Here is a 27,312-nt window from a genome sequence, read left to right as displayed (position 1 = left end):
GGAACAGATTGGCAGATACAGGCTAGAACCCCCACTGCTCTCTTCAACAATGTCCCAACTTTTATCTCAAAAGGCATTCCTTCATGGATGGTGTCAGTGCTGGCTCACTTGATGAACCACATTGATCCCTGACTTTCTACAGGCTGACAGCTCTGAGCAACCACTATCTGTTCAGGGGTGATGACCTTTGGCAAGAAGATGAAGTAATTTTTTTGCTTTGATACCAATGAGAGCAGATTACCTGTCCATTACCACACCCACTGAATTTCCATTGAGTTGGACAACTTCCATTCCATTAGGCTAACATCCACTCAATGACAAAGAAACTGTCCAAACTCATCTTTCAAAAAGCCCTACAGGCTTCAAAAAGAAAAGGTTACATCCCTGCAGTCTGAGAAATCTTGAAAACCATATTCTAATGTGTTAACCAACCCCAGATATATTTTTACATCCACATCCAGTCAGGTGTTTTCTCTTTCATTATCCTGAACTTCCCCTTCAGTTTTCCAATTGAAAAATGTTGTCTCAGTCATTTTTTTTTACTGATAGACCACAAAGAAAGCGAACTGTTTTATTTGGCCCCAAGCCCTTCTCACTGTGTATTGCTATGATTAAAGATCTTCTGTCATTTGAAGCAAATAAGGCCACTATGCTGCCAAGTATGGCAAAAATGAATAAGGGTGAACATTGTCAGCTATCCTACCTGTGGGAAAACAAGCCCCATCTCAGCCCTCCTCGAGGGTAAATTAGGCTCCAGCGCACTTTCCACAAAAGGCAGAACAACAGGTCTGAAAGTTAATTTGGAACTTATTTCTCTGGTGTTGTTACATCTATGAAACAACTCATATTATATCACAATCTTAGGTTGTGTGGCAGAACCATTCCTTCAAGTAATAACACAACATTTAAACAATTCAAGTAATTTCAATTAAACTATTTTAGATTACCGCAATCCACCTCCAATCTATTTAATTTTTTTAAATAGGGAAACAACCCAACTAAGGAAAGATTGGCTAAGACAGAGAAAAGTTTAAAATAAATGACCAGGTTGTTACAACCTTATACCTCAAGAGGCAGGCAGGATTAATTCAATCTTGTCACATCTGCATTCTATATATTAAAGAGAGATTTGTTTAACAGTAGATCCACAATATAACCTGAAATGTTTTACAGTGAGCAGTGAGTAATTGCAAAAATAATTATAAAACATGAATTCTATTAAGTTTATTCTGTGTTGGACATATAGGTGTGATATATTACAGTTGAAATTATTTCATACATGTAAAATAATCTACAATGCTAATCGTGTAAGTGGGTTGAAACTCCACCCAATTGGCTTGTTGGTGGCAGCTGCCTTTATTTTATTTTTGATGCATTTAATCCTTCTGTCTATTCCAGGGAGACTCCAGCTGCACATCAGACTTGGCTGCTCTGACTCAGACGAGTCCTCTGACTGACAGACCATTTGTCTTCTGTCTGATCTCTCCCCTATGATTGGTCAGCAGATTGTTATCAACTAATCCACTCTAAATTTAAAGCATTTCAGACTCGGAAACCAGATGTGATTAGGTCAACACCTGCCTGTGCTGGGGCTACAAAGGTTAATTTTGATTGATGTAGCATCACTACATTCAAGGTCTTGCTTATCACAGCACATCCAGGGAGCAACTTGCTTTCACTGATCATTTTTTGAATTTCAATTGAATCGACAAGTATGTTACAGCCCCATCCACATGAATGAAATAAAACTGTGCCGTCTGTTCAGTTCAGCTCTGATTTTAATTCTGCTTCCCTATTTACACAAAAATGTAAGAATATGTGGATTCTGAGCAGTCTCTCTACTCCTTATATATAATGTGCTGTAGGAGGGTCGATATGTTCCCACAAGCTAATGCTCAAAAGCACTGGAAGAGATCTTGATCGAACATTAAATTAATGAAAGCAAGTCATCAGCCCATTTTACATTTCCCCAAATTCAATGGAATTAAAAATGGTAACGGATGTAAAGTGTACACCATTTAACGCTATCGCATCCATCCACAGTCTACCCTTTTGGCCCCACAAACCTTCAGTTTTTATTGGAAACAAGCCACGTCCCTTTATATCCTGACACCCTTCTGATTCCCTCATGAGAGAAAAGATGATCTTCAGCAGCACAGAAAAGTAATGACAAATCGGCAGCTCGGATTTCTTTCTGAATGGATGTAAAGTTGGCCGCTGGTGGATTATAATCCATGTCAATGATTCCTCATCAGGTTTTGAATCTGAACTGATGCCCATGCACAGATATGACCAATACTGCTCTTAGAGCAAGGAACTGCAAATCCTGCCAACTACAGGAGCAGCAAGTGTGTGTGTGTAATTTTTATTTACACACACACTTCTATCTAACCTATTGATGCCTCTTGTAATTTTATAAACCTTTATCAGGTCACCCCTCGGCCTCCTTTGTTCCAAGGAAAACTAGCCTAGTCTCTCCCCATAACTAAAATCCTCCAATCCAGGTGACATCCTAGTGAATCTCCTCTGCATTCTCTCCAGAGCAATAATATCCAAAGTGCTCCAGAACTTGCCATGCTTTTGGTCAAGCTGTTCCAGTGCAGCTACAACACTGGCACCTACCCAACAATGTGGAAAACTGCCCAGGTATGTCCTGTCCGCAAGAAGCAGGACGAATCCGACCTGGCCAATTACTGCATCAATCGTCCACTCTCAATCATCATCAAAGTAATGGAAGGGATAATCAATCATGCTATCAAGCAGCACTTGTTGAACAATAAAGTGCTCATAGAAGCTCAGTTTGAGTTCTGCCAAAGTCACTCAGCTCCCGACCTTGTTGCTGTCTTGGTCCAAACATGGACAAAAGAGCTGAACTCCAGAGGTGAAGCGAGAGTAACTGCCCTTGACATCGACGCACCATCTGATCAAGTATGGTTTTAAGGAGCCTGAGCTAAACTGGACTCAATGGGAATCAGGGGAAAACCCCCTGCTGGTTGGAATCATACCGAGCACAAAGAAAGGTGGTTGTTGTGGTTGGAGGTCAATGATCTCAGCCACAGGACATCTCTACAGGAGTTCCTCAGACGTAGGCCCAACTATCTTCAGCAGCTTCATCAATGACTTTCCTTCAGTCGTAAGGTCAGAAGTAGGGATGTTCACTGATAATTGCACAATGTTCTGCACTATTTGCCACTCCTCAGACAATGAAGCATCCAAATGCAGCAAGACCTGAACAATATCCAGACCTGGGCTGATAGGTGATGAGTAACATTCATGCCACACAAGTGCCAGGCAATGACCATATCCAAGGAGAGAAAATCCAGCTGTCACCCCCTGACATTCAATGCCATTACCATCACTGAACCCCCCACTGTCAATATCCTGGGGGGTTACCATTGACCAGAAACTGAACTGGAGTAGCCATATATACAATGTGGTTACAAGAGCAAGTCAGAAGCTAGGAATCCTGAGTTGAGTAACTCACATCCCAACTCCCTACTCCCCAAAACCTCTCCACCAGTTACAAGGCTCAGGTCAGGAGTGTGATGGAACAGTCTCCACTTGCCTGGGTGAGTGCACCTTCAACAACACACAAGGAACTTGACACTATACAGGACATAGCTGCCCACCTGATAGGCACCCCATCCACAAAGGTTCACTCACTCCACCACCAATGCACAATAGCAGCAGTTTATACCATCTACAGGATGCACTGCACCAACTCACCAAGACTCCTCCAACAGCACCTTCCAAACCTACATCTTCTACCAGCTAGAAGGACAAGGGCAGAAAAACCATGGGGAGCACCACCATCTGGAAGTTGCTCTCCAAGCCACACACACCATCCTGATTTGGAAATATATCACTGTTCCTTCACCATCACTGGGTCAAATTCCTGGTACTTTCTCCCTAACAACACTGTGGGTACACCCACAACTCAAGGGCTGCAGCAGTTCAAGAAGGCAGCTCACCACCACCTTCTCAAGGGCAACTAGGGATGGGCAACTAAATGCTGGCTCAGGGATGTTCAGGGAGTATCGTGTGCAGTTCTTCTCCACTTGTGTTGCCACTTTCAGGGAGCTTTACACTTGCACCTCAAGATCCCTCTATAAAATACTCCTAAGGGTCTTGCCATTTACTCTATAATTTCCTTTTGCATTTGACTTTCCCAAATGCAACAACTCACACTTGTCCAGATTAAACCTCGTCTGCCATTTCTCTGCCCAAATTTCCAATTGATTTATACCCTGCTGTATCCTTTGACAGCCTTCCTCACTATCCGCAACCCCATCAATTTTCATATCAACTGCAGACTTACTAATCAGACCATCTACGTTTATGTCCAAGTCATTTATACAAACCACTGAACCTTGCAGAACACCAGTGATCACGAACCCCCAGTAAGAATAACACCTCTCTGCCACTACCCTCTGTCTTCTATGACCAAGCTAATTTTGGATCCAGTTTTCCAACTCATCATGGATCCCATCTGATTTAAACTCACAGCCAAAGATAGATACTTTTATAATGAGAAGTATTTGTCTATAGCCAGCTAACATCCTTTTAAAGAAGGAATCTATTGAACTAATTAACAATTGGACAATTAACAATAACCTTTATCATATCCTCTCTAAGCACATATGCCAGAACAGAATTGATATATTATCAGCTGTTAGTGTAGTGCACATATGATAATTGCAACACCGGGTGATAATCCCCATTAGCAGCAGGATTCAGGATTTCATCTAAAGAAGTTGTGAGTGTTAGTCATGGGCTGATTACTGGACAATATCTCTGACACATAGCTGACCTTTGATACAGTAGGGACCTTTTTTAACCGGTCTTCTGTCGGCTGAAGTGCTAATGCTGATTTACCAGTGAGGTACTCAGGAGCCACTTAACTACTGACATACTAAATTAAATCATGTCCCAGTCTGCAGCAGAAATGTTATTCCCCAGTAGCTGATTTAATCACCTTGTGAAGAATATTTAACCTCATATAGATTCATAGAGTTAAGCAGCATGGAAACAGGCCAACCAAGGTGCCTACCTGAGTAAGTCCCATTTGATTGTGTTTGGCCCACATTCCTCTAAACCTGACCTATCCAAATGTCTTTTAAATGTTGTAATTGTATCTGCCTCTACCGCCTCCTCTAACAGTTCGTTCCACATACCCACCACCCTCTGTGTGAAAAAGCTTTCCTCTCAGATCCACTTTAAATCTTTCCCCTCTCACCTTAAACCTATGGCCTCTAGCTTTAGAAAGCCCTACCCTTGGAAAAATCCTGTAACCATCCATTTATCTATCCCTCTCACGATTTTATAAACCTCTATAAGATTACCCCTCAGCCTTCTTCACTCTAGGGAGAACAGTTCCAGTCTGTCCAGACTCTCATTATAACTCAAGCCCTCCAGTCCGGGCAACATTCCTGTGAATCTGGAGATTCTGGTATCGGGAGCAAAAAAAAACGAAACTACTGGAGGAAATCAGCAGGTCAAGCTGCATCTGTGGGGGAAAGGAACAGTTGACATTGAGGCTGAGGCCCTACACCAGGAATCTTTTCTGCACCCTCTCAAGCTTAATCTGTACAGAAAACTCCAAGTGTGGTCTAACCAACAATTAGCTTTAAGTCTTCACTTTTCTGGTTTTCCATTTTGTTCTGATCCTTGTGTTAGGAGAATGTACCCAAGTGTGGTTTCAATGACTCAAGTACTTAATCCAAGCTGATCCTTTGGTGCAGTTTTGAGGGAGTACTGCATTGTCAGAGGTACTGCCTTTTGAATGAGCTGTTGAACAGAGACCCTGTTGTCCTCTTCAGTGACAGTGGAAATCCCATAACAAGGCATTGGGTTTGCTTCAGGGCTTGACCAGAATTTACCTGTGAGCAAACATCATTAACACATTCAGCTGAAAATTTGCCCCACAATTTTTTTGGGTGCTGTTTTACTTCCAAAGAGTGGGTTTGCAGATTTGTCACTTGAGTTGTTCTGGACACCACACCAATCAGGTCACTGCTGTGTGCACAGACATCTTGGAATGAATGCAAGCAGTTAGCTAGAGGTATCAAGCACTGCATTTCTGACATTCAGTGCTCCAGCCAGCATCCTTCATAACTTCACATAGCCAAAGAAAACTTCATCTGCAAAAGGACTCACAGTGGGTCAGAACTTCTGCTTCTCTCTGGTTAGTTGCTGACTGACAACTCCTGGTTGTTTCCACAATGTTATGAGTGTTTGCTTCCTGTTACAGACACTTAACGTAAAAGTCTGCAGGAAATTGTGTGGCAGGTACAGAAGAACCATCAGTGGGCTGGTAAAGTTACCAGTTTAGAAAGCCTGGACTGATAGTCCAGAGAGATAGGTTAAAATCTGACATCAAGTGCAGAATTTAAACTTAGTTGAAAATGAAATGGAATATTAAAAGGGAAAAATGTCACTACTAATTGTTGTAAAACTCAGTGGATTCACTAATGACCTTCAATGGGAGGAAGTCTGTGTCCTCATCCTCTCTGACCTTTGCGATCCTCTGTGACAACATCCTTAAGTCCCTCTGGAATAGCCAGGTAAACCATTCAGTTGCCTCAGTGCTGTAATGTTCAAGCAGCAAAAAGAATAGAAACAGAATGATCGACCAAGACCCCGACTCAGTCACTCCCAGCCCAGTCATCCTCCACACAAACATCTGAGGAGAAGTCCCATTGGTCAAGTCACAGCCTCTCATGGCTGTGCTCATAGAACAGCAGGGCACAACAATAGGCCCTTCGGCCCATGATGTCTGTGCTGACCATGATGCCAAATTAAACTAATCCCTTCTGCCAGCTCATGATTTAAATCCCTCCATTCTCTGCACATTCATGTGTTTATCTGAAAGCCTCTTGAATGTGACTATTGTATCTGCTTCTGCTAATACCCCTGGCAGTTCCAGGCACCTACCACTCACTGTGTAAAGAACTTGCCTCACACATCTCCTTTAAACCTTAAATCCCTCTCACCTTAAGTGCATACCCTCTCGTATTCAACATTTCTACCCTGTGAAAAAGACTGACTGTTTACCCTATCCATGCCTCTCATAGTCTTATAAATTTCTGTCCGTTCTCCCCTCAGCCTCCGACACTGCAGAGAAGAACTCACATTATCACACCTTAAAGCAAAGTACCAGACTTACAATCCATCTGTGGGTCCAAGGACAGTCCTTCCAGAGGGAGACACCATGAGGTGGGAGAAGCCAGGGAGTCCTTAACATTGACACCAGATCCATGAAGATTCAAAAATTCAGTTCAAACATGGACAAGGAACCTGTGTTTGAACACTGTCTACAGTCCTCCCTCAGCTGAGGAATTAGTGCTCCTCTATGTTGAAGTATGAGAGCAGCAAGGGCACAGAGTATTCCCGAGTGGGAGTCCTCCAATGTCTATTGACAAGAGTGCGCGTAGTACCACAGCTGGTCAAGTCCTGAAGGAAGTAACTGCCAGACTTGATCTGTGGCATGTAGTGGGCAAACAAACCTGGGGGGTAAGCCTCCCTAATCTCTTTTTCTCCATTTTGTTGTGACAGATGACTATCATCGACACAAGCTACTCTACCCACCTGTCCTTGACATTCAACAACTTTATAGTCCTTAGGCCTCCATCATCAATGTCCTGGTGGTCACCATTGACCAGGAACTAGAGTGGAGCTGACATGTAAATACGGTAGCTGTAAGAACAGGTTAGAGGCTGGGTATCCTCGACAAGTGACTCACCTCCTGACACCTGAAGGCCTGTCTGCCATCACAAAGCACAAGTCAGAAGCGTGTGGAACACTCATCACTTGCCTGGATGAGTGCAGCTCCAAACTCACTGAAGGTGTTCAGTAACATCCAGGAAGAAGCAGCCTGCTCGACTGGTAGCCCACCCACTTTGTAGACATTTCCTCCCTCCACCACCATCACACAGTGGCTGCGAGGTGTACCAGCTACAAAATACATGGCAGTTACTCACACAAGCTGCTTTGACAGCACCTCCCAAACCTATAACTTTTGCGATCAAGAAGGACCAGAACAGCAGCTGTATGAATATACCACCAGCTGCAGGTTCCCCTCCAAGTCACTCACCATCCTCAGCTGGAAATATATCACCATTCCTTCACTGTTGCCAAATCTAAATCCTGAGAGCACTGTGGGAGCACTTTCACCAGAAGGACCATAGTGGCTCAAGAGGTGGCTCACTGCCATCTTCTCATCAGGGTTAGCTCTGGCTGCATACAACAACCATGGCAATTAATGAGCACGTGAATTTGATGTACTCCCTGCCTTCAAAGCCACACCTGTGAGTTACTAATGGTTTGGGTCCCCATGCCCATTATCAGGGGCTCTCTTATTTCGTCTCCATTATCCACTTGTTATCCTATTACAGCTTGTGTGACTTGGCTGTACACAAAGTGGCTGGTGTGCATCTTTAGATTAAAAAAGCAACTGCATTTCAAAAGCATCTTCTTGGCTATGGTGCTTGGTGACATTACACAGATATGGAGCATACCAAATAGGCATAACTACTCAACAGTGCAGTAACATAGAGGGGACTCTGCTGGATGGGTGTGCAGAGGCCCAGACTAAATATGCAGAGATGTGAGTTTCAATCCTGCCAAGGCAGTTTTAAATAGATCTGGAATAAAAGACCGGTATCAGAAAAAAATAATCAGGACATTATGCAATTGCCATTAGAATTCAACTGGCTCTCAAATGTACTCATGGGAGGAGACCAGATTAAATTACCTCTTTGTGACTCCTGTCCCACACTGAGGGAACTAACTCACAGTTGTCTTCTGAAATGGGCCAGTAAATAACCTGCTGGTCACTTATATTCATCTACCGCTAAAGCAGGCCAAAAGAAGGAAACAAGAATAACCTTTTGTCTTCAGTCAAGGCTCTGGATTCTGGTGAAGACTGACCAAGTCCAGTTGACTGTTAGTGCCCTCCTCACTAATAACTGGGGTCTGGAGTCACAGTTGGGAAAGGAACAGCACAAATTAGTCCAGCAACAACTTGATGCCATCTGATTCACAGATCATACATAAACCAAGGTCCCAGACACTTACTTCCCCAGGTGACATCCTGTCACAAGACAGCCCTGCCGAGGTGTTGGACAGCGATGGAGTCAGGGAGGATTATTCCTCAACAGTGACTGCAGAACCCATGAACTCCCATGACATCAGACCAATTTTGGGCAATGAAATTGTCTTCTGATCAACTCGCAGCTGATGAATCAGTAGTGCTGCTGGATAGGTATGAAGCTTTTGGTGCAAGACCACAAAATGTACTCTAACTGAAGGAGGTCAACATCCATTACAAAAAGGGGCTCAGAAATACCAGCTAGGCTTGAAGACATAGGTGCCAGACTAGCCTCAAATGGTGTGAGGGTACCAGCATCGAGACCTAAACCTTCGTCAGCCCCGTGAACAACTTGTTCCGTCCGAACCAGTGCACCATGGTTGCAGATTGCGGCATCCCACTGTCTCCCAAAACCATGACATTTATAACTCAAAACAAGAGAAACAGGCATTTGGAGACACCATAACATCCTTGTTCCCCTTCAATATACACATCATTGTGACTTGGACATTCACCACTATGCCCTTATCATTGCTCAGTCCAATTCCTGAACTTCCCAGCCTAACTGCATTTGGGAAGTACCATCACAGCATGAGCTGCAGGAGTTCACAACCGACTTCTCATGGGCTGCTAAAGTTGGGAAATAAATAATGTTGATCAGAGACGCAAATATCCTGAGACTGAATGGTGCACTTATGTCAACATGAAGCAGGTTAGTTGAGGAAACGATATGTTTTGGCATGATTTTCATTTACGCTCTTTGGTAAAACTGTAACAACTGAACAAAAAAACAAAGAAATCAGTGGGTTTGATATGGAGCACGGAGATTAAAGGTTTTTTTAAAATGCTGCTGAACTCCATTATAGATGCAGGTTTTTGACCCAGAACGTCGACAATTTCTTTCCTCCCACAGATGCTGCGTGAACCACTGAGTTCCTCCAGCACATCGTTTGTTGCTCCATTATAGATGTAGCCTGACCCACTGAGTTCCTCCAGCTCCTTTGTGTGTTGCTCCTGAACTCCGTTGGCTCCTTGTGGTAAGTTAATTGCCCAAGCCACTGCTGTCAACATCAGGACAGACAAATATTGTGGGCATAGGTGAGAGTGCTTTACACCCTTTTGTGAAGTTGCAGCTGAACAGTATTCTTTAAATAACTTTATGCTGCAATGAGGATTAAGCCGCCATGAACCCACCTCCCAACAGAATTAATTAAAAGCCTCGGCAGAAGAGAATCAACCCTGTCAGTTCAGTCCAACACAGGCAGTGAGGATATCAAAACTCTTAGTCTGCTGGGAGATCACATAAAAGGATTTCAAGTAATGAATTTTAATGAGAGGTCAAAAGGTTCCTTTCTGTTAACTTAGTAAGGAAATGGTGAAAATTCTAAAAAGTGAATACTTTAATTACCATAAAATTTAAATTTAAAAATATATCTGAATATAAGCCAATCTCCTCAGTTTTTCTGGCTGAATTTTGATATTCAAGTGGAATGTTGTTCATATTTATGTGTGTTATATAACATGGACTGGGGATATAACAAAGAGTTCTTTTTCAGTGACTGATTCCCCAGAGCCCCAAACAAAACACATTTCATCCAAGCTGTGGAAGGTCTTATTTGGCTAAACACAACAAAAAAAAGTCATCCCCAGAACAGGTGGCTTTGTATCGAACAAGATGCTAACATCTGAAACATCTCAAAATTCAACTCATTCCTCCTCAAACCCACTAATCGCGATTCTTTGCTAATCAATATATAATTGATACTCGAGTGATAAGTGACTCATAAATATTTTTTCTGAGGTTATCTTAGGAAACTCAGCAGCTGAAGAGAGGCAGGCACAGCTGTACAAAGGATAACTAGCTTAGAAAAGCAGAACTGCCTTCCTACCCCTGCATTCACCCACATTTTCTCCACCAACAATAGAACTTTACTTTCGAACCTTCATAAATTTAATCACCCCCCCACCACCACCATCCCACCAGCCCATTGCTGTACCCATTGCATGCCACTGCATTCAAACCCGCCCCCAGCAGCACAAAATTCACCTGGTCCTGGCAGTTCCTCTCCCTTACAAGACACCGAATGTTTCAATTAGACGATCTCCCACGTGAGAAAGGCAAATAAAGTCTGAACCGTTCAGGGAATGGATCTCCTTCTCTCAAAGTGACATTCCCATCTTAGGGTCCATGATTTTGTGGTAACTTCTGTTGATTTAAACGTCTGTCCATTTGGATACTGCTTGTTTAAAGTATATTTTTGTATTCAATTGCACTATCTACAAAGCTAAAGGTCCTGTTTGCTTTCTCAGCTGCCTTCTCAATTAACACCGTGACTTGATTTGTGAATGTTCACCCCAGGTTCCCGTTCTCAAGCAGCCTACTCGAAAACTTCCCAACATTAAAGGAGACTGAGAGAATCCCTGAGAACTGGGTCATTATGAAACTGGTTAGAAATGAGCATTTTAAAATGGCTATGCTCCAAACTTTTTGAAACTTCTAATTGCCGTCACAAGGAGACAGGCGGATTAGAAATGTACACCAGAAAGAAGTGTCAGGTGCCAAAGGCTGTGTTGCGTTCATCTCAGCTGACATGGATGCTACATTCATGTTTTCAGGCCATTTGTTCCATATCCAGAGGTTGACAGGCTATAATTTCGTTCAGCTGAATACCAGGAACTAAAAAACCATCAGTCTCTCGCCCTGGCAATGGGTGTCGTATCTGTGCTGCCCTCCCTCTCCACATTCTAGGCTGATCCAAACAGTTTGCGAGTTTGGCATTCTCCCAGACTCCACGCTGAATTCTCCCATCAAAACACAGCTTACTTCCTCCTCTGAAACCTGGACTGCCTCAGCACAATCTAAGGCCATCTGTTGCTGGAAACCTAATCCAGGCACTTATCTCCTGCAGGACCCCATGCTCTCCAGCTTGGCTTCCTCTCCTCACCAGAACTACAGCTTATCCAAATCACTTTTGGCACACCAAGGCTTACTTGTTCATTATACTTACCTTTGATCAAATCAATGGCTCACATTAAATACTCATGTATGAAGCTCCGCCCTGTTTCATCCCTCTGACCCCTCCAACTCAACAACCACCCAGGACTCCACATTCTTTTGTCCAGTATTACCTGCAGTTCCCTTTCCTTTATCTCCATCAGTGAAGGAGAAGATTTCCACCAACTCAATCCCATCCTTCCTCTCTGTTCCTCGTACCTCTCTCAGACCCATTCAAATTTTCCTTGATATCCACCTCTTTGCCAAAATTCTTTTCCTTCCCTCCTAAAGTCTCCATCCATAGTTCAGTTGCTGGTCTTTCATGACGGTTCTGACAAGTGCCTTGACATGCTTTTCAGTGTTAAAGAAGTGAGAGAGAAGGATGTTGTGGTCCCTGGAAAAATTCACTTTTGTGTAGTTACTGCAATTAAATACAGTTATATACAGCCTATGATTGAGTCAGTCTGCTGCTCTTGGAACTAGTTCTGACCCAATTCACACTCCAACTGAAATACCTGAATGAAGCAGATTTAACAATAGTGCTAAATTTCTGAAATATGAATTTCCATATAATGTAGATTAATGTGTCAGCAACTAAGTAATAAATGGATTTGTTAAGGTGAAAAGCATGGAGGGCTGACTTTCCTGAAGGAGCACGTCCCCACTGTAAGCACATCAATACTTGGAGCATGACTCAATTTATTTCCATTGGAGAGCAGAGTATGGAGAAAGAACATGTTCACAGGTCTTTAAAATATTGATGGAGGTGGCCAGTGCAGAGATTTGTGAAGTTGCTCTAATTTAGATTGAGCAAAAAAGGGGGAAAGAGAGTGATGTGAAAATACAAGGAACCAAACAAGTCTGGGCATTAGAAGGCCATTTTTTCCTTCAGGGTGTATACTGGCTCTTACAGAACAAATTATTGTCCCATGTTTATCAAATTTTATAGAAATCCTTGGAAAACCAGAGAGCCCATGGAATAACAAGCTTCAGGACAACTATGTTGTGAAACTGTCAATTTGAGAGAAACCTAAAGTAGGCACTGGAAGTACAGTAACAAACAAACTGATGGAGGAACTCAGCAGGTCAGGCAGCATCTGTGGAGGGAAAAGGACAGTTGACTTGAAGTACAGTTGCTTCTTTACTTGGAAAATCAGGTTCTGATTTTATTTTCCATTTCCCAGAATTAAGGTAATTCCATTGAGTTGCTTCACGCCTTTAACAATTAAAATTTGGTTTACATCTCAGAAACTCTTTATAGGACGATTGAAGCTTTCAAGACTGGCTCAGACCTGAGTACAGGTGGCAGTCATTGTGAGGCACCAAAGCAAATCTCCAAATTGGAGAAAGAATCTCACAGTAAAAGCATTGTGAACAAACCTTTTTCCACAAGTTACAATTAGTATTTTTGGTATATTTCCCTCATATTGATTCAGATGCCTCAATTACCATTGCATTCTCACCTGCTTTCACTGGTGAGTTTCAGAAAGCTCAGGAAACTAAGGACCCAAACTCAAAAGTTTATGTTGAGTGGTTAGCATTCAGGCTACTTCATGCCATCTAACACACTCAAAGTAAATTCAGAAGTCATCCAGTTGTTAATTTTTTGTCTTAACACTGCACTCTTCCAGATCAAAATCCAGCACAAACTTTCCCAAAATGTTTCCCAGTCTCTATCAAAGACTTCTTCAAACCAATGCCACCAATAGACTGCAATTAGCAAGTGAACAAGGCTTTAGGGACTGTGGTTCCAGCAGCCTTTCACTGTGACCCTTTTGCTACTGTTCACCTGGTAGCTGTTAAGAGAGGTTGGTAATTGCAGCACCAGTCAGTAAAAGTTCATGCAGCTTCTTCAATCAGTATTAAGAGCCAATTTGATTAATTATCAGAGAGTTAATCAATAACAGGGCAGCTTGTTAGTTTTTTTTTCACCAAGGTGGCTTCTTGCAATAAAAATGGACTAATCCTGGCTACTTCAGAAGCTTGCTAATGCCTAACATTGTTGCTACAGCAAGGAAAGCAGACCCCTTTGAATCCGACAGCTTTTATCTTCCATATCCTTGCCTAAATTTTCTCAACTTGTTTCTAACTGTACTGACTTGTGCTTTTTTTAACTACAGACACAGTATTTGTATAATTAATATACAATTATATGCAGAGTAAATCATAAACCTAAACTAATACTCAAATCCTTTGGAATTGATGATATCCCAAAATGTTGGAATTTGTAGCATCCTTTCACCAATGACATTTGATGGCCCTTTAAAATGACATCTTAACATCCACCTCAGTTTAGCTGAATGGAATTGGAATTGGTTTATTATTGTCATTTGTACTGAGGTACAGTGAAAAACTTGTTTTGCATACCATTCAAACAGATCAATTCACTACACAGTGCATTGAGGTAGTACAAGGTAAAACAATACAGAATGCAGAATAAAGTGCCACAGTTGCAGAGAAAGTGCAGTGCAGGTGGACAATAAGGTGCAAGGTCATAATGAGGTAGATTGTGAGGTCAAGAGTCCTTCTTATCATACTAGGGAACTGTTCCATTGTCTATAACAGCGGGATAGAAGCTGTCCTTGAGCCTGGTGGTACATGCTTTCAGGCTTTTGTACTTTCTGCCCAATGGGAGGGGGAGAAGAGAGAATGTCAGGGGTGGATGGGGTCTTTGATTAAGCTGGCTGCTTTACCAAGGAGCGAGGTGTAGACAGAGTCCATGGAGGGAAGGCTGGTTTCTGTGATGTGCTGAGCTGTGTCCACAACTCTCTGCAGTTTCCTGCAGTCCCAGGCAGAGCAGTCACCAAACCAAGCCGTGATGCATCCAGATAGGATTCTTTCTATGGTGCATCGATAAAGGTTGGTGAAAATTGGTGAGGGGTAAAGCTGGAACCCAATAAGGTCCTGACCATAAATGATTCCATTTTTATTTTTACATCTGATGTCAATCAAACGCTTGATCAGGATGAATTCTAAGATCATCTCTCACATCTTATAATGCCTCTCCCTGGTATTTGTTGATGACACCCAGTGGACAGCAGTACTGTAAACAGATGGGGAACAACTCACTCTTTCAGTAAAGGCGGTGGAAAATAAAGTATCCAGTATGCTGGGATTGTCAATTCACTTTTCACCAATTTTGTACACTGGAGCTGACCAACTTAATTCCAAATGTTAAACAAAGCCTTCAGATGAGCACAGATGTATGAATTTGACTACATCTCAAGACTGAAGTCCACTTTATTTTAGCCTTTGAAATTGGTGGGTAGGAAACCACATGAAATGTATAGCTTTTCAATTGAAATGTGGAAAATCCCTATGCCAATAAAAATCTAGAGCTCACTTCAGAGTGGATTTTGATCCATCCTTGAAATCTTCTGCTGGTTGAATGCACAGTCTTGGACCCTCTGTGGAGAATTACATGGAACAACATTGTGTCTGGGTATAATTGGGCGGCGCAAGCTCGTTGGGCCAGAAGGGCCTATTACTGTGCTATATAAATAAAGTTTTAATATTGTGAGACCCTAAGGTGAACATTTTTGCCACTGCTCATTGGATAGGTCCATCACCACATAAAAACTTCAAGAAAACCTCTGAGGTGTCTGCTCAGCCTTGAGCACGGAATATCAGGAATACATCCAATATTTGAACAATACTAATGGCGGGATTTCCCCACATTTAGATATGCTCCATGTGTTTGTGCTGCGCTCTGAAAATGGAGGGTGGGAAAAGGCAGGGAAATATCAAGGTCTGCCTCCAACCACTTTTTCCAGTCTGACCCAGATTCAACAGGTAACAACAAGAGGAGGCTGAAAGTCCAGATCCATGTATCCATCTAGTCTGCCTTCCCAGTATCCCAGTTGTTGCAACCAATGATGTGTTCTCTTCCAGATACTTGCTCAGTATTTGCCATCTGTTATCACACTCACAACCTCTTCCATTTCACGGCTTATTGACTATGGGGAGACCTGTCTTATGATATTCTGCCCTGACGGTCACTTAATCTTTTCTTGCTCTGATAGTTCTCATTTGTGTCCTGCCATTTGACCAGTGAAGCATCTGAAGCAAACAGAACTGTAAGAGTGTGTTTTATCCCAGAGGTGAAGACTGAAGTACTGCCACTACAATCGTTGCTGCTACAAAGGCTGCTCACGGGGCTCAAAGTCCTAAGCTAAGGTCTGGTGCCTTTTTTTCCATACAACAGTCCACATAACAACTGATATTTTAATAGCATGTATTTATTATGTGATTAAAGCAGCTCATAGATCATATTAAAAGACTGCACAAGCAAAAGGGAATGAAGCAAAGGGTTCCCGTTTGTTTCTTTATCCAGATCACAGCATGGCTACTATTTAATTCCAGAACGTGTGACCTTGAGCCTGAACGTGCCTTGAGCTTTGGAACTGGTTTCCTGCCTGATAAGGTAATCATAATAAGATCAGAAACAGCCAGAGTAGTTCAGCCTAAGTACAATCCAAACAGAAAAGTCAATAACTGCACAACACGACATGCATCATTTGACATTGTATTGATCCACCACAAAAATAGAACAAAGCGCAGAGAGGCAGCCTTTGCTATATATTTAAATAACTGTCACTCCTGCATTGGCTGAAGCTCACATCTTCATGCTGGTATATTTCCTACGCCCTTTAATAACACTCTATTTTCTTCATATTGGACCACAGATCACAAGAAATTCTCAGCAGTAAAGCACAGAGCACACCTATCCCACTCTGTGTGATTTTAGTACCTCAAAGCCAAGGAGCAATGTGCAAAACATCCTGGCCTTGCCAGCAAGGTCCACATCTCATAAGGGAAGTTAAAAAACTACATTTGGTTAAGGTGTTCCAGTACAATTCCAACTCTCTTCCTGCCCTTCCATTTCATCCATTTTTGTTAACTACTTAAAATGCAAAGTTAATTGAATTACTTCATCATCTTTGGAATGATGTTCATATTAGCATCGCTGAAATTTAAATTGTTAGCTGCTGAAATGAAAGGGGACAAAATTCATCTTGTGATTCTTCACATTCTTTAAATATGCTTCAAGAAAAATATTCAGCTTATTCAAGAAGTGACTCAAGCCTTTATATCATACATTTTTAATGACACAGATGAGAAGTAGATATGGCAAGTTTTGTGCACCAAAACTCATGTGATCTCCTTGGAGACTCTGCATTATGCACCACACCACTCCTTCAGGCAAATCAACACAGGAACTTAAAGGAAAGAGTGGGCTTTTGGAATGAAACTGCTCTGTACAGAACAAGGTTTGGGCAGAGGGGTCCTACAGCAGCCAGTAGAAGGCGTTGGTGGTGGGAAGACTGGAGGCTGGAGGACGGCTCGGAATTAGGTAGGACAGCAAGCTCTAATGATAAATAGTAAAGCTAAAAAAAGAAAATTGGTGTCCTTTTAATTTCAAATTACACAGAATTTATTTTCAATAATTAATGTGAATGGTTGGTACTAGAAACCAATTATCACAATCAGTCACAAAAGAGAAAAACTTAATGGCTACCTCCCTCAGGACTGAATACCCAACCCAACATATTGTGCTAAGACAACCAGTTAAGCCAAAGTCCACTACTAGTGATGGAAGGCACTCTCTGTCTCATAAGGAAAGTAGCTGCAGGTGCCGGAATTCTGAAATCAAAACAGAAAATGTCAAGAGTAGGTCAGGTAGCATCTGTGGAGGGAGAGAAAAACGTAAAGTTTCAGGCCGATGATATTTCAGCCACAGATGCTTCCTGACCGCTGGATGGTGCTTTTACTTCATCCTGTAAGGATTGAGATTTCATTTCATAAGTTCACAAAAAGAAATTAATGGCTACCTTTTCGAAACTTAGGTTTGACACAAGGGACCTAAAGGAAGTAAACATGTTTGAAAAATATCGAAAATAACATTCAGAAATTATATGAAAGCAGACAGATCTGAACTTGTTCCATAAACCCTCATCACTGGCACCTCTGTCATAGAACATTTACTAAACATTAAGCCTCTGACAGCAACTACTGAAAATGTGTAACTTGTTAAGAAATACCGAAGAGAGTTGCAGGAAAATTTGAAAGCACCTTGGCAAAACATTAGGCTTTAATTGATATTAACATTAGACTAAAATGAATTTTGGTTTTTTAGTTCTAATTGTTTGCTTTCTTGGAAAAATTGTGTTTATTTTATGTTTTTCTTGTGAATGCTGCTTATATGATGCTATGTGCCTGTGATGTTGCTACAAATAAGGTTTTCATTGCACCTGTGCATACATGTACTTGTGCGTATGACAATAAACTCAAGTTTGACTTTGACTTTGACTTTAAGGAAGAAACTCGGAGGCGGTTTGAAAATCCCATTGAAAGAAAATGTCATTTATAATCCAGAATAAAGGGTCAACATATTTGTATCAGAATGAGGCCAATTAGGAGTGAACTTCAAAATCACTGTCACACAAAGGTTCACAGAAATATGGTCACCTCCCTCCAAATAGGGCTTCATTTAAATTTTAAATTTAAATTTAAATTTTAAATTTTAATTTTTTTTAATTTAAATTTTTTAGCTTTTACTTACAGCGTGGTAACAGGCCCTTCCGGCCCAACGAGTCCACGCTGTCCATTTTAAACCCAAATTAACCTACCCCTACGTCTTTGCAACGTGGGAGGAAACCGGACCACCCGGAGGAAACCCATGCAGACACGGGAGAACGTACAAATTCCTTACAGACAGCACCGGAAATTGAACCCCGATCGCTGGCGCTTTAATAGCATCGCGCTAACCGCTACGCTACCATGCCACCCATTTAAATTATCAAAATTGACCGCTTATTGTTAGGTAAGGATATGAAAGTATATGGATCAGTCAGGTAAATGGAGTTAATGTATAACTCAACCATAACCTGTTAAATGCTAAGGGGTTGACTAGGTTCTTCCTGTTCCATGTAATTAGATTGGATGCTTGAGGTGTAGATAAACATTGCATTCAAACAGACAAAATGTAGTCAGGTGCTTTCTCATGATGAACCAAAAATTGACAGTAGTTCCTTTCCCAGGGTATTGTGGAGCATTCTGAACTCCTCAAATTGGCTGCAAGCTGGAAAGGAAATCATAAAGTATTTGTTTATAGAAGGACAAGCTTTTTTTTTGCACCCCTGCAACTTGGCAACGTCACCAGTGTAACAAGTCATCACATAAATAACCAGATGATTTTGGGTGTCTGGTACTGCCCTCAACAGGCAGTTCCAAGGTTTTGTCAATCAATTTGTCATGTATATGATTTTTAATTTAATTCATTTATTATTGTCACATGTACCAAAGTGCAGTGAAAAACTTGTCTTGCGTACTATCCATGCAGACTGTTTCATTACCACAGTGCATTGAGGTACCACAAGGTAAAACAATAACAGAATGTAGAATAATGTGTTACAGTTACAAAGAAAGTGCAGTGCAGGCAGACAATAAGGTGCAAGGCCATGATGAGGTAGATTGAGAGGTCAAGAGTCCATCTTATCGTACAACAGGTCCATTCAATAGTCTTATAGTAGTGGGATAGAAAGTATCCTTGAGCCTAGTGGCACGTGCTTTCAGGTTTTTGTATCTTCTGCCTGATGGGAGGGGGGAGAAGAGAGAATGTCCGGGTGTGTTGGGTCTTTGATTATGTTGGCTGCTTTACCAAGGCAGCGGGATGTATAGACAGAGTCCGTGGAGGGGAGGCTGGTTTCCATGATGTGCTGGGCTGTGTCCACAACTCTCTGCAGTTTCTTGCAGTCATGGGCAGAGCAGTTGCCATACCAAGCCATGATCCATCTAGATAGGATGCTTTCTGTGATGCATCAATAAAAATCGGTGAGGGTCAAAGGGGACATGCCAAATTTCTTTTGCCTTCTGAGGAAGTAGAGGCGTCTATGTGGTTGGACCAGGACAGGCTATTGGTGACATTCACTCCTAGAAACTTGAAGCTCTCAACCCTCTCGACCTCAACATCATTGATGTGAACTGGAGCATGTGCACCGCACCCCACTTCCTGAAGTCAATCTAAATTCTATTTAAATCTAAAATCTAAAATCTATTAAAATCTAAAATCTAAATAAAATCAATCCTGAAGATCATCTAAAGGATGAACAGTTAAAGAATAGCTTGCAAGGGATTGACCATGGGAAAGAGAAGTAGCAGGAGTTACATTTCAGGGTTAAAGTGCTGTTAGGTACAGAATACAGAGGTCATATTAGAATACAACAGTTTGTAATATTTATATCATGCCTTCAGTAATTTCATGTAAGATCATGTGTCATATTATTTGTTGTGTTTGATTTGTTTTTGTTCATGGCATTTGGTCATGTTCTGAGTTGTGCTGCTCTGTGAGCCTTAACTCAGACGTGTTCCTCACCCGACGTATCCAGGTTGAGGTCAGAGAACAAGTGTAGGAGGAACTACCTACAATAATCACAGAACACTAGTGATGCTGGACAAAGAGTAACATGCAACAATGTTGGCTTCACATTGTTCTTTGCAGATGCCAGCAGAAACTGAAACACATCCTGGTATTTACACCTGACCGAAACTGATGGTTAAACTCATAGGAAATTGATAAAATAGTGTAAAGCTGATCCAGATAACATTTCCAGTCTGATACTGATCCCACATCTGTCAGAAGCTGAGACACTTAACTGTCAGAAATGGGTACAGATATCCATCTGAAACTTGTATTATTAACAATCTAAAACAAATACAGCCATCTGTCTGAATCAGGTGCGGGTTCCTGTTTGACACCAGATGGTTATACAGCTGAAACTAAACATAGAACATAGAACAGTACAGCACAGGAATAAGCCCTTTGGCCCACCATGTATGTGCCAACTATGATGCCAATCTAAACTAATCTCAACTGTAATCACACTCTACCTATGTCCCACTGATTCAGTTATTTGTCTGAAGCTAACACGTACCTGTACTCATCAGAATATGACAGATATCCATCTGTCGCCTCTCCAAATCAGTACCAGAAACTGTTACAGGTGAATATCTCAACCCGGTAAAAGTACCTGTACATAGAAACTTAGAACAGAAGTATTTCATTTAACCACCTTAACTTGTTCCACCATTCACCTCTTGACTTCTAAACTCAGAGGAATAAAGCAAATTTTGTACAACCTTTGAACTTTTCAGCCCTTGAACCAAGCACCATCACCCATCCAAAGGTATTTTTTCCAAAGCTTCACTGCCCAAAACTGAACACAGTTCTCCAAGTGGAGTCTGACTAAGACTCTTTTCTTATCAGTTCCTCACTTCTGTACTCTGACTCCCTGAGAAAGACAAACATTCCATAAAGGTTTTTGATCACTTTGTGTACCTGTGCAAAAGCTTCTTGTGATTTGTGTACATGGATTCTAGAATCAGTTTACTCCCATAGCTCCTGATCTTCCACCATTATGGATATATTCCCTTTTACCTTTCCATACTAAAACTAATGGTTGGCCTCATATTTCAACACAGTTTTGTCATCGCACACAGTCAGTGCCCGTTTGTAACTTCCGATGCCTCTGAACTTCGTATCATCCTCAAGCCTAGATATTTAACTATCCTTAATATATGTGGGGAATTGCTGAGATCACAGAACTAATCCCTGGAGGATATAACTTGTCACATCTCACTAAGGGTTGTTAAGAAGGTGTATGGTGTGTTGACCTTCATTAGTCGGGGTATTGAGTTCAAGAGCTGCCAGGTAATGCTGCAGTTCTATAAAACTCTGGTTAGACCACACTTGGAGTATTGTGTTCAGTTCTGGTCGCCTCATTACAGGAAGGATGTGGAAGCTTTAGAGAGGGTGCAGAGGAGATTTACCAGGATGCTGCCTGGATTGGAGAGCATGTCTTATAAGGAAAGGTTGAGCGAGCTAGGGCTTTTCTCTTTGGAGCAAATGAGGATGAGAGGTGACTTGACAGAGGTGTACAAGATGATAAGAGGTATAGATTGAGTTGACAGTCAGAGACTTTTTCCCAGGGCGAAAATGGCTAACACGAGGGCCATAATTTTAAGGAGATTGGAGGAAGGTGTGGGGGGGGGGGGGGGTTGTAAGAGGCAAGTTTTTTACACAGATACTGTAGTGGTGGGTGCGGGGAATTCACTGCCGACAGAGGTGGTGGAGGCAGATACATTATAAACATTTAAGAGACTCTTAGATAGCCACATGAATGATAGAAAAATGGAGGACTATGTGGAAGGGAAGGGTTAGATAGGTCTTAGAGCAGGATAAAATGCTGGCACAATATCATGGGCCGAAGGGCCTGTATTGTGCTGTAAAGTTTTATGTTCTATGTTCAAACAAGGGGCATTCCTTTAAACCCTAAGTGCCATAATTTGCTATTAGGGTAAATCTAAGACAGCCTGCCATGAGTTAGACTTGTCTTTCTATGTTTAAATTGATAAGTACTTAATGTAACACACTGATGACAATGCAAGCTGATATGTCCCAGTGAGGGAGACGGTGTGAGCACTATCCAGATCAAAGAATTGTGAAATTAGTGCAAGAACTGAGAAAGAAGTTTACATCAGAACAGGATGTTCTGCAATGTCAGTTCAGTCGCAGAAAGGGATAGGCAGTTAACATGGAGCTGAGCCCTGTGCAGGACGCAGGGGAGCTGAGAAACACATGACCACAGCTTCCCTGGCGATCCACAAAACAGGGCTCCCACCCACCATCAGCCGGACTGACAGACTGGAGACCTTTCAGCCTGGAAGCCCTCATTTTAAGACTGAATCACACAAAGGTAGATGGGCATACATGTATTCATGACAGAAAGCAATAGACTAGGGGATATTGAGGGAATTTGGGATAGTGCAGGAAAATGGTGCCAAGGTAGAAGATTGTCTGTGATCTGATCGAATGGCTGGCAGGCACGAGGGGCCATGACCAACTCCTACTCCTTAGATTCTTTGTGATGGTCCAGAATGTTGGAGGGATGTGAAGACAAGAGGTCGTAGAGGAGGAACTGAGCATGATGCATAAGGATCTAATGGTAGTCAGTTGTTTGGAGGAGTGTGGCAGAGGTGGTGGGGGGAGGGAGGGTTGCAGAGTGGAATCTCATTTGCTACAGAAGTAAAAGAGATTACTGCTACTAAATGCCGGCTGTCCGTGCATGGTGACATGTGGTATGAGCTGATCACCACACCCAAGCCTGGCATGAGGTTGCATAGTGACTGCAATCACCAACTGCCTCCTTTCCACACCACTGGCCTGGGTGCAGGACGTAGACACCACCATGGGGTCTAATTCACAAGAAGAACTATTGACATGAAAGGTGGGCACTGACAATTTGTTCTGAAGTCGGAAACATATCACAACCCTAACGCTGAGAAAACTGGCGTCCTGGAGGCCGATTTCACAGCCAGTGAGGTCAGTAGTGCTACCTGAGGACATGATTAATGAACAACAACAGTGAAGGAAGTGGCAACTTCCATTGGCTGTGTGCCAATGACAGGGCAACTTCAATCAAAGGCATTAAACCAGGATATCCAAAAAATTCTGACCAACTCATGTTCATCATCTTCTCACGGAGGGTGGTGAAGCTCTGGAATTCTCTACCCTGGAGGGTTCTGGAGGCTGTTGGAAGGACTTTACTAGGAGAGATTAAGGAATTCAGAGGTATAGACAACTGGCACAGAAGAGGAGTTGAGGCCTGGGGCAGTACAGCCATGATCATATTAAATGGCAGGATAGACTTGAGGGGCCAAGTGGCCTATTCCTGCTCCTGTTTTCTTCTATTCTTACACTAGCTTTGTGAAGTTTACACCTTGCTGACAAACCCAGCCTACCCAGTTTCTCCTTGTAGCTGACACGTTGCATCCCAGGCAAGATCCTGGTAAATTCCTCCGCAACCCCTCCAGTGCAATCACATCCTCCCTGTAGTGTGGCAACTAGAACTGAAATCCAGTTGTGGCCTAACCAAAGTTTTTTATACTTGGACTATACCTCCCTGCTCTTGATGAAGGCAAGTATTTGTATGTCTTCTTAACCATCCTACCTAAGTGTGCTGCTGCCTTCAGGAATCCTTGGACACTGAGAAACTCTGTCCCTCACTATGGCTTAATTAGTCTTCCCAAAACGTAACACCTCAGTATTGTTACCATCACTGCTCTCAGGCTTGTACTTTGAACTGAGTGTTCAAGGCAGACACATGCTCTATTTGGGAGTACAATTTTTGGATAAAATAGACGGAATCTCTGAGATTTGTTGCCTGAGTAACAAAAATGCAGCAAAATGCTCCAAAATGACAGTTCTGCTGAGTATAGTAGATGGGTGCATATTTTTCTTGATATCATGTGAGCAGTCTCCAGAAGAAAGAATGATGTAGCAAGGCTCCAGGACTGTGATTTATTACTCCACAAGGCTTCGTGTGGAACCTTTTTACCCAGAGACGTCCCATGTGGAATCCTGTCAGATCTGAATTTCCATGTGCTACAGCAACAGGACTCGAGAAACTTTCTCCAACCCCAACACGTCCCCAAAACAGATCAACTGCAGCTTTTTTTTTAAATGTGTAAGTATTTTAAAAACCATCTTATTTCAGCAGCTATGACTGTTTTTAATACGACTCCAATCTGGCTGCTATCAAACATACCTTCATATTGACAGTAAAAAGATTCTACATATCTGCTCTTGGTCAGGAAGGATGTTAATGCAGCAGGCAAAGTGGGAAGCAGGAAAGTTGTGTTAAATCACAATGTTTAGGAAGGGAAGAAAAGTCAAACTAAAAAGCTTTTGCACCAAGCCAAGAGAGCAAGGCTAAAGCCGAGTTATGGAAGTGATGTTCAATGATGAATGAGAAAAGGACAGCAAAATTTATCCACCAAGGTTGCCATTTGTTATATCAGGTAATATGATGTCAGGTGGCCAGCGGTGACTACTCTCCTGAGGAAGAGCGTGAGGCACGGTGTTAGTGGCTTATAAAAAGGATGTATGCCATTCTTACTGCTCCAGTGTTTATTTGCCAGGCATTAAATCTATTAGCCACTGATAACATTTCTTTCCTCAATGTGAGACAAAACTCCACAAGTTCTTCTTCACTGGAAGTGCAGCAAAAGTCTGGTTACTCAAACTCAGCAGGGAGAGTCTGAACGTGATGCAGTGCATGAGTTCGGCGAAGGTGCATCAACAAGCTTGACTTTGTAAAGAAACTGGCTCCAATCCACCCACTTCCATGTTTCACTCAGGACATTAGAGTGATTATGTGCAACTTTCTCGGGAGAGACAGGTTGACTATTTACATATGCTAATTGCTCAGCTCAGTAATATCACAACACAGTTTTCAGATTTACAATAAATACACAGGTTTTCTGGGATTCCTGGACATCACCAATGAAGGCAACACAAGGCCCCTGGCAACTGGGGGCTCAGTGAAAGTGATGGAAGTACTCAGGACTCAAAACTGCTTTCTTATTGCTTGTGGGCAAGAGTCTTGTCAGAGAAGTTACTTGCTGCATCTTCAGGGGTTTCCCATGGAGGTGGGTAGCATTCTGATGTCCTTAGACTGAAACACATCAGCACCAGCGCCAGACGTCTGGTGTCGAGAGACCTGCTGGCAGGCCTCAGAGAGGGAGAGGGCATATTACAAGGAAGGTGTATTTAAGTGGCAACTCTGTTGACCTCAGGAGATCCAAAGTGCTTCAAGGACAATGAAGTCACCAAAGGCTGCAGGATGAAGGTCTGTTTTCTGCTGGCCACGTGAACCCATGGCTGAGAGGATCATTTACCATCTTCCAAACTCAAAGCTGACCAGCAATTTCAGGTGAAGCTACTGGCAGTTCATTCACACCCTCCACACCCATTCCCACACACCATCCACACCCATTCCCACACACCTCCTCCACACCCATTCCCACACACCCCTCCACACCCACTCCCACACACCCCTCCACACCCACTCCCACACACCATCCACACCCATTCCCACACACCTCCTCCACACCCATTCCCACACACCATCCACACCCATTCCCACACACCTCCTCCACACCCATTCCCACACACCTCCCCCACACCCATTCCCACACACCTTTCCACACCCATTCCCACACACCATCCACACCCATTCCCACACATGCCTCCACACCCATTCCCACACATGCCTCCACACCCATTCCCACACATGCCTCCACACCCATTCCCACACACCTCCTCCACACCCATTCCCACACACCATCCACACCCCATTCCCCACCACCTCCCCCACATCCATTCCCACAAAAGCCTCCACACCCATTACTATTCACGTACCTCTACACCCATTCCCACTTACACGGCCTCCACACCCATCTGAAGTTTCTTTACTTGTTCCATTGCACCCACTCTGTCTTGCACCATCGTCCTTTCTGTCATTTAAATATTTTTTACTTACCACACCAATCACTCACCTTCTCTTTCATTTTTTCTCCTTCTTACTTTCTCTTCATGTAAACATACTATTTCTCTAAAGTTGGGATAAGGCTCTATATCTACAGATTAGGAACATATGCACACGCACAGATCACTTAAACCCTGGAGTTGTCCCATCAATCAAAGAGAAAATGACAGCTCTGCCACATGCTCCATGTGACCACCTGTTCATTCCATCCATTGATTCCACATATCTACAGAAAGTGTGCAACCTTAGATTTCAATGCTATAATTATCTGATTACCTTTGTGTGTAAGGAACAGTTCTATACTTAGCCTATAAACCTTGTCCTGATTCCCCAACCAATGGAAATGGCTTATCTTTATCTACAGAAAATTCTGGAAATGCTCAGCAGCTGCAGTGAGGAAAACAATTAATGTTTCTCTTTCCATCGCTCTGCTCCTGGAATCTGGTTGTTCATGTATTCAGGCTTGCTGGACATGCCCCAATAGGCCAGACCTATACATCTCCTAGACTTCACAATATTAGCAGCACATTCCACAGAGAAAACAGCTTCACTGCCCATTTAATGTCAGTTCCATCCTTTCACCCTATCACAGACATCTGTCCCACCCATCGCCCTCCCCCACCTTCTCTGCTACCAGACTAATGTGCTACCTCTTGCTGAGTATTTCAGTTCCTCTGCTCAAGAGTTGCAAACTTTAAAAACACCTCAGAGTTTGCTATGTGTTACATCTTAACATACAAGTGGCGGAGGCCAAGTTTCATTCTTTAGGACATTTATTTATCTTTTCTCGAGCCTGCTGAGTGCACAAACCTTCCAAAACAGCACTGACAGAGATCAACCAA

The sequence above is a fragment of the Pristis pectinata genome, chromosome 7 (assembly GCF_009764475.1).
Source record: "Pristis pectinata isolate sPriPec2 chromosome 7, sPriPec2.1.pri, whole genome shotgun sequence".
NCBI lineage: Eukaryota > Metazoa > Chordata > Chondrichthyes > Rhinopristiformes > Pristidae > Pristis > Pristis pectinata.
The sequence above is the reverse complement of the archived record's forward strand: the minus strand, read 5'-3'. Positions refer to the sequence as shown.